Source organism: Hipposideros armiger, unplaced genomic scaffold, assembly GCF_001890085.2.
Source record: "Hipposideros armiger isolate ML-2016 unplaced genomic scaffold, ASM189008v1 scaffold_71, whole genome shotgun sequence".
Classification (NCBI taxonomy): domain Eukaryota; kingdom Metazoa; phylum Chordata; class Mammalia; order Chiroptera; family Hipposideridae; genus Hipposideros; species Hipposideros armiger.
In genome coordinates, this window is record NW_017731421.1 from 3,034,276 (window position 1) to 3,043,940 (window position 9,665).

Genomic DNA, 9,665 nt, shown 5'->3' on the forward strand with positions numbered 1-9,665 from the left:
CAGTGGGAGCTAAAGTTCTGAGGTAGGCATGGCTTTGCACGTTCATGGCCAGTGCAGCTACAGAACAGGGACCTGCAGGGTGGGAGGGGTGGGTGTGTGTGTGTGTGTGGGTGTGTGTGTGTGTGTGTGTGTGTGTGTGTGTGTGTGTGACAAGAAGGTAGGAGAGGAAGTCCCTAGAGATGAGAATAAACAGGAATGCAAATGCTGTATTGTCATGGGTATCTCCACTATTCAGTGTCACAATTAACTAGAGATCCACAGATTGGTTCCCCCACCTCTCAAGCGATCCTTGCAGAGAACCCTAGAGAAAGGTGGGCTGGCTGATAGGGCAGTGGGAGGATTTGGCACATGATCAGCTGCTCAAAATCCTTAGTAATTGTTACTGACTGAATGTAATCTTAACCCCCATGGTGATATAGGATGTGGGGCCTTTGGAAGGTAATTAGGTTGTGAAGATAGAGCCCTCTTGAATGGATATAAGGGCCCTTATTAAAAGGAACCCCAAGCTGCTCTCTTGCTGTCTCCACCATGTGAGGACAAAATGAGAAAGCAGTCATCTGCAACCCAGAAGAGAGCCCTCACCAGAACCCCACCATTATGGCACCCTGATCTCAGGCGCCTAGCCTCCAGAACTGGGAGACATTTCTGTCACTTATCAGCCACCCAGTCTATGGTATCCTGTTATAGCAGCCTGAACGGACTAAGACAGTAATGTTTAAAATCTGCAAATTAGGGCCGGCCGAGTGGTGCGTTGGTTAGGAGTTGGCTTGGGACGCCAGCTCTGAGCAGCAGGGCCCCGGTTCGGATCCCACATGAGGGCCAGTGACACTGCCCTTTATAGCTAAGATGGTGAACAACAGCTCAACCTGGAGCTGGGCTGCCATGAGTCACCGGTGACAGTTGTAGGCTGCAACGGGGCTGGCTGGCAGCTGGCGTGAGCTTTCTTGAGCCGCCGTGAGCAGCTGTCCAATGGCCGGCAAGCAACTTCCTCACCCAGGAAGAGCGCAATGATAATACCAACATGGGCCAGTGAAGCGACGTCCTCCATAACTAGACTGAAGAACAAAAGGACAGCAACTTGTCTGTTCCCTTTCCCCGATTCCCCAACGCTGTTCCCCTCTTCCTATTCCCCCCCCCCAAAAAAATCTGCAAATTAGAGCAATAATGAGATATAACTTTTCTACCAGTGATCTGGCAAAAATTAGAAAGCTGAGTAATGTCAAGTGTCGGCAGAGACAGAGAGTGGAACCCTCATGTACAGCTGGTGTGATGGTAGGCAGCTGCAGCCATTCTAAAAAACAATCTGGAATTACTTAGGCAAATTAAACATCTGAAATATCCTATGACCTAGCAGTCCTGTTCCTAGGACTCCTACATTCCATGGAAACTCTATTGTGGAAAAGAAGACCACAGCCTAGGAATTTAAAAACAAGACTTTCTAAGAACTGCTTTGCAGAAAGAAAGGAAGTATTCACCAACCAGGGCCTAGGGGACACCATATCCTGGTTCCATGTCACATCAACACTATATGTGTTCTTTTGACCGTAAGTGCAGCCTGTAGTCCCTCCAGGAATTGCCAGTGCAGATGCCATACATACAGGAGGGCTGGGCCCCTTACCCGCCAACAGCAAGTCTGACCACCATTCCTCCCTCCCTGAGTCCCTCAGGGGTCACGCCACCTCCCCATCGTGTGCAGGGAGAGCCAAAGCAAGGGTACAAGTGGAGGCCCACATAGCATGTCCAAATATTTAAAATTTATAAATCAAACAGTTAAATATATTCTATTTGACAAATATACCTTCACAACTTAGAAAGCCTCATTCGAAGTTAGAATTTTGGGATTCCCCAGAGCATAGAGGAGCCAGCTCCCAGCCTGAACCTGTTCCTCTATTCTTCCTACTCTGGACTCCAGTCGGCTCCAGGAAGAGACTTATCTGCACACATGTGGACCCCCGACCTGCATGTCCAAGCTCCAGCCATACTCCCACCACCCAATTAGCAGCTGCTGTAGAGCCTTCCCTCAGCCCTGGCAGCACAGTTTGGTTTTAGAAAGACCTACGAAAGAGGCCTGCACAGGCCCAATAGGTGAACTTGGGACATTCGAGGTGCAGAGTACTCAGCTGAGCATGTCTTCTTGACCTTGTGGACTCTTTGTCCCATGAGGGGTGACATAGCCAGAAAAACAAAGGCCAGGGTGGAGCCCCGTAAGGTGAGGGACCCAGGGCAGAGGCCCCTCCTGCCTGGGTACACAGTGGTTCTTTTAGAAAGGTAAGTGGGACCAGGTTGTGACAGGGCTTAGGACACCATGTTATAGAACATAGACTTTATTTCTTGAGCAGCAGGGAACCATGGAGGGTTTCAAGCAGAGCTTTATGGTAATAAAACTGCACATGATGAGACAGAAGTCCAACTGCCCCAAATAGTAAAACATATCACTTTCTAGCTATGGAGCCATGGGTGATTCTATTTAACCTCTCTGGGCCTCAGTTTCCCCATCTGTAAAACAGATCGATTGGGCAAGATTAACAATCTCAAAATTCCCCTCTGTCAGGACAACAGTTTTTCTTGTCTGTAAAATAAGTGGGTTGAACCAGATTAGGGGTTCTCAACATGGACTCCACTAAAGGGTCTTGCCTCCCACCCTGCACCCCCACCCCAGATCATCTAAGTCAAGGTCTCATTTTTTCAAGTTCCTCCAGGTGATTCTAACTGCAGCCAGGGTTGAGAACCCCTGGTCCTGATGATACTCTCCAAGGTCCCTCTCCCACCTCCACCCGAATCTTTCCATCTGTAAAAAGAGCACTTTGGGCAATGTCACCAGTCTTCCAGCTCCTCTTAATTCTCGTACTCCAGACTCAGTGATTCAAACAAGCAGGGCTTTGTCAGAGAAGGAACCAGGCTCCGAGGAAGGCCTTGATCATGGGGTCACCTGCATTTATGTGAAGTGCGGCCAGGAGCTGAGGTTTGAGGCCTGGGCAGACAGATGCTGCTCATGAGAACCAGGCCCCCGGATGGAGCAGCCAAGGTTGGAACTTGGCACAGAGGAGGCCACTTCTCAACCAGGGTGAATGTTCTGACGTTTCCTGGCACCTCCTCGGCCCTGCCAGGCACCTGCGGGCCGGGGCTCCTTGGCAGGTGAGGGGGAATGAGGAGAATAGGGCTTTTCTCGAGCTGTTCCCCAGAACAACATCTCTTGACATCTGGGGAGACAAGGGGTGGAAAAGACAAGCCACTGCGTGTTCCCCTTGGCCTGTGAAAGCCTGGCAGTGGGGAGGCAGGAAAGGGAGTTTGTGTTCAAGTGCCACTTTCCAGCTCTACGTCCGGAGCTTAGCATGTTCCCGGCACTGTGAATGAGACCAGCTGACGCTTTGTATCAAATGTAAAGTGGCCTCTTTTCACATGGCTGGCACTGGAGGCTGATGACCACTCGGGTAGAATCCAGAGCTCTCCAGGAGCTTGGCAGGGCCAAGCGTGGGCCCTGAATTGCGGCTCAGTGGGGCAGCGGGGACAATGCCGCCTCCTCTGAGAAGTTGTCACTGTAGAGCAGGATTCTCCAGCATGGAAAGGATGAAGGGAAGATCTTCTGTTAGGGACCAAAGAGCTGCCTCCGCCACCTTCCACCCTCTCCTGGATCCCAGGTCTCAAGTGCAAGCACCACAGGTTTCACCTAAGATTCTGGGACGCGAGGTCTTGGCTCTGGAGATGGGATAGCAAAATATCGGCATGCCCAGGACAGTCCCAAGGTTTCCATGCACAGCAGGAGAGAGCACTGAAGTGAAGATTGTCCTTGAAAATCTGAGGTTCAAATGAAAGTAATACTGACAACTTTTTTTGATGAATGAAGCAGAAAATTTATTTCCGAGCTCTTCAAAGATTGATAATACAAACAAAAAGTATCCTTCGAAAATTGTCCCAAATGAAATCAAAGGCATATCATCCAAGTAAAACATTTGTGACAGTAAGAATTCTTTTAGGCTACCATATTTTCACATTATTTTGCTTTTAACCATTTGCGATATCCTGTAGGTCAGATTTTAAACATTTTTTAAAGGCATGAAGTAATGTGGTATTTTTTTATACAATAACAAGTATAAAGTAGAGGAACTTAAGAAGATAAAGATCAAATCTGTTTCATATACCAGATGGGGCAATCTAATACAACATGAATCTTTCTAAACAAGTTTGTTAAGAAACAGCTAATGTTAAAAAGAAAATAACCTTGTCATTTAGAAAAGCCAAGACATCTGATTAGTCAAGCCTATTCTTCCTCCAGTTCAGTACCTGTTTGTCTTTATTTGAATATTGTAAATTCACGAGAAAAGAACAAATTTTGTTATAGTATAAAAGTCTTAACAAATTATCAATATTCAATTTATTGGAAAAACAATATTTTCTTGCTAAAATGTAGACATCAAATAAATAAAACCTACATGATATTCTAGGTATAGAAACACTAGCACTTCACTTATGAAAGAGATGTATTTTGATATATTTGGTGATAAGGTTTTTGTTTATCTTAAAGCATTTCACCAAAAGAACCAGGTCATTATTATTTAAAAGTTTACTCCTTCACCCAGTTTCCTTATTTGAACTGACTCATCAATTTCTGTAGAATTTTGGCTATAGTATCAGGCCACAGGAAAGGTCTGAAATATGTAGAAGTCATTTGGCTAGAAAAAGTGTTTTCTGGAGTCGTGGAGGCATTCATTCATCACTGTGCTTGAAAATATTCCTTAGCAAACTTCCCCACTGTGCTCAGAGCAAGGCCCAAGACTTGGGCTCCCAGAAGGGGTTGCTTCGGGCTGAAACTCGGACCGGAGGGCACCCCTGCAGGTGTTCTGCATGCAGTCCTGTGCAGCATTGTGGCTGCCCGAGACCTTGACCTTTTCCATGGCAGTTTGAGCTGCTCCAACAGGTAGATGCTGGGCTCCCATGGTGGGTGAATAGGGCTGAGCTAAGCCTTGAGGCCTTCACCCCTTATTTATACCTTTTCTGTGCTGGTTTGTTTTCTAAGATCCTTAAAAAACCACTTCATGGGTGATGTAGATGCCTGACCACTGCACTGTATACCTGAAGCTGAATAATATTGAATGTCAACTATAATTTTATATATATATATATATATATATATATATTATCACAGGATATGGAGTACAGCATAGAGAATAGAGTCAATAGAATTGTAATAGATATATACGATGTCAGAGGGGCACTAGATGGGGATAGAGGGTTATCACTTTGTGAGGGGTGAAATGCCTAACTTTTACATTGTTTTGTACACCTGAAATTAATAATTTAAAAGGAAAAAAAAGGAAATAAGGCAGGGAAGAAAGTCAATAAAAGGTGCATATTTAAGCAAAAACGAAACAAAAACAAACAAACAAAAAAACCAACCTGTGATGGTGTTATGGGCTGAATTCTCCTTTTTCCCCAATTTTTATGTTCAAGTACTAACCCCCAATACCTCAGGATGTGACTGTATTTGGAGGTAGAGCCTTTCAAGAGGTAATTAAGATAAAACAAGGTCATCAGGAGTGGGTCCTAATCCAGTATGACTGGTGTCCTTATAAGAAGATGATAGTAGGGCATAGACAACACAGGTGAAGACACAGGGAGAAGAGTGCAATCTCCAAACCAAGGAGAGAGACCTCAGAATAAATCAGCTGTGCCGACACCTTGATCGTGGACTTCCAGCCTCAGAACAGTGAGAAAATACATTTCTGTTGCTTGAGCCACCCAGTGTGTGGTATTTGTCATGGCGTCCCTAGGAAACTAATACAGATGGAGATATTATTATTCCCATTTTACAGCTGAGGAAGCACGGAGACTCAGGAAAGTGAAGCTGCTTGCTCAAGTCTGTTCGGTATTAGAGCAGATTCAAGCTCGGCTCTAACACCAAAACCCCAGCTTCTCCCGCCAGGCTCTGCTTCCTGTAAACCCAGGAAGCAGCTGCGAGAACGAGTGGTATGTACACTGCAGAAGTTGTTACTAAAGAAAGACAAAGGTGGGAGAACTTGTTTGTGCTCCTCAACTTGGCCGGATGTGGAGACATTGTTGATGTCTGAAAACAAGGTCAATGTATGGATGGGAAGAGTATGGGGGCATCTCATGGCCTCCAAGGGCAGGAAATGCAATCAAGCCTCAGAAAGGACCGGAACTAGAAACCAAGTTAGCCCCTCTCCTACCCTGCATTTGATAGATGCTCAGCGCGTCTATGGGGTGATTCTCCAATTCTTTGTTGACTGAGGACTTTGTGACATTTCCCATGTATAGAGACACCTGGTCTTACAGTACCCATCAAGTGTAGTTCTGGGCTGGCCGAGTGGCGCATTGGTTAAGAGCTGGCTTGGGATGCCAGAGGGCCCCGGTTCGGATCCCACATATGAGGGCCAGTGACACTGCCCCCTCTACAGCTAAGATGCTGCAAAAAAGCTCAACCTGGAGCTGGGCTGCCATGAGTCGCCGGCGACGGCATAGGCTGCAGCCCCTGTGGCAGTGAGTTGCCATGGGCTACCGTGTATAGCCAGCAGCCAGTGTGAGTGGCCAGCGTGAGCGGCCAGCAGCCGCAGTGAGCGGCCGTCCAGAAGCCGGCGACTGATCTGCCTCGCCAGAGAAGAGCGCAATGATGGTGCCAACNGCAGTGAGCGGCCGTCCAGAAGCCGGCGACTGATCTGCCTCGCCAGAGAAGAGCGCAATGATGGTGCCAACTTGGGCCAGTGAAGCAACGTCCTCTACAACTAGACTGAAGAACAAAGTGACAGCAACCTGTCTGTTCCCCTTCCCCCAATTCCCCAATAAAAATCTTTAAAAAAGAAAGAAAGAAAGAAAGAAAGAAAGTGTAGTTCTAAAACATAGCTGGCTTGAGAAGCGCGTGGCTTTCGGAGCAGGACAGGCTTAGGTCTGCAGGCAGCCTGCTCCCCAGCTAAGTCATCTTGGGAAAGCTTTGCTGCTCTGAGCCTCAGTGTTCGCCACTGGAAAATAAGGATAATAAAGCCCGTTTGACATGTGTCCAAGTGCCTGGCACTTGGTGTCAAATGTTCTTAGCTCCCCTCCCCTTTTCTTCCTGAGATGGAGGTGACATCTGCTACAGAGCCCTTGTATGGTTATCACACCAGAGCTTTCAATGTGTGACACTGCAGGGGTGCCCCACAGGCTGTAACTAGGGGATTCCAACTGTCACTTGAGAGTGGCAATGTGAACTACTTGTCTCTGGGTATGAACACTTCCTGGGGGTAGGCATCTACACCAGGATGGCTTTCTTCCCCTGCTTCAAGCCCCACAGGCTCTGGCTAGGCTTCTGGTAGAATTAAGAAGTAAAAAGTCCATTGTACAATTTTTACAGATGGGGGAAAAAGGGAAGGGGTGGTTTTGTATATTACTCTCATGAGTCAAATCAGGAAGTAATATAAACCACACGTGACTTGTATCTTAAAATTCTTTTCCAGTGGCTTTCTTACCTAGCATTTCGTGATGCCCAGGAGTGTCCCCACCTGAGGGTTAGGCAGGCGTTGGTGTTTTCGATCCCCCTGAGGAAGAAATGGGTGCATAGAGTTAACGGGAGCGCCCAAGGACAGAGCCAGTTAACGGCAATGCAGAGAGAGCATACAGATGTCCTAAACATGGGTCCAGTTTCCTGAGTCTAATCCTGCCTTCCCCTGCCCACACTCCCTCCATGAGTGGGTCAGCCTGGGCTCGCCAGACAGCTGCCTGTCACTTAACCCTCAGGAAGAGCCTGGCGCTGGGCAGGGAGCTGAGTTAGAGCTTGCTGCCCTGTGGGCACCACAGGGGCCGTCCGGAGTGTAAGGGTTCGGTCCTACCACCAAGGACTCTGATTCCTGCTTCACCTGACAAGTACCTCAATGGGGTCCAAGTATCTTAATGACCCGAACTGGAAGGCTCTGGAAAACAGATGAGGGAGGGAGAGAGGATGGGAACAGCAAGCCTTTGTACACACACTGTGGAGGGTGTAAATCGATACCTCCACTTTGGAAAACCATTTGTGATTTTCTGCTCTGTTGGAAATATCCATATCCTATGGTTCAGCATTTCCACTCACAGCTGTGGAGCCTACAAAACTGAGCCCCAAGCCATCAGGACACACGTACCAGGACGTTCACAGGAACATTTTTTGTAATAGCCCCAATCTGAAAACAACCCAACGGTCCACCAACTGTGGAGGGAGTAAGTAAATTGTGGTAGTCATGGAATGGAATACCACACAGAAATGGAAGTGAACACATCACCGATATATTCAGCAACACGGAAAAAATCTCATAAACAACGTTAAAGGAAAGAAGCCAGACCCCAAAGAATTCCAAATGGTAGGCTTTCGTTTGTATAAAGTTCAAAAATAAGCAAAAGGAAATCACTCTGTTTAGGGATGCACAGTGGGATGGTAACATTGTAAGAAAAGTATGGCATGATTATGGTAAATGACAATGATTGTGCTTGGATAGGTGGGAGGAAAGGGGATGGCTGACAACGGAAGGGAAGTATGACAGAGCTTGCTTGAGAGCTGGCAATGTTCTCTTGGCCTTGGAGTTCCACAGGCATGCCCGTGATGATGCCTCATTAGGCTGTACCTTTGTGTTTCATGACTCTCTGCACGTGTGTTATCCCCCCTCTCCCAGCACACACAGAGTCTCATATATGACTATTCCCGGGACTAGAATTTGAACCTGGCTCTCCCTGACCCTTACACCACGCTGGCCCTCAACCATGGTCCCTCCATTCAGCCTTCTTTACCTAAATTTCCTCAGCCTCTAGGCTAGGGGTTTTTATGGGGTCCACAGATCTACTTCAGGAGTCTGCAACACCCCTGATGCTGTTTGTCCCATTGTGTGCTCATGTGCCTTTTTTCTGGGGAGCGGTTCCAATGTCCTCTTAGGAGTCCTAGAGTGGTCTGTGGCCCAGAAGAGTTAAGAACCATTGCTGGAACCCGCCCCCTACTGGCTTAAACAAACAAATGGATAGACGCACACCAGGCCTTGAACAAGGTCCTGGAAAGTCCGGGGCTGCAGGAACTGCCTGTGACACTCCAGTCACATGCTCTTTGTCCCCATGACATGTCTGCTCTTCATCTCTGTCTGTGCCACCTCGGCTGGGGCCAGGGCTGTCACCAAGAAGGCTCTGAGTGTGGGTGGGGTGGCAGCAGCTCACAGGGAAGCAGGCAGGCACCCCGGAATGTGTCTGCTATAGCCATGAATGGAAGGAACGCTAAATCCAGAAAGCCTGGGATTTGAGAAGATTGCCCTCTGAGCTGAGGCTTCCTAATCCACTCCCAGGCCTCTTTCTCAGCTCACTCCAGTTTAGTAAAAATTCAAATGAGGATCCAGGAGCCCAGGTGACTGTTCCAGGTCTCACACCCAAGACATCTCAGTCAGCCAGTTCCCACGTGTTCAGCCTCCACCCCCCACCCCCCAACCCCCCCGCTTATTTGCATATGGCTTTCAGCAGTTCCTTTTTCCCTTCTTTCCAGCTCAACAAGGGCTGGAGGGCTGGTTTCTCAACATGCAGAACCCACATTTCCACCGCACTTTCCCCCACTCGTATTTTCAAAAATGGCTTTCTGGTCTGTTGACACTCCATTCTCCTGAGACCCTCATAAGAGGAGACCCTGAACTAGGATTTAAGAAATGGAGTGTTTACTGGCTAATTTCTCAGCA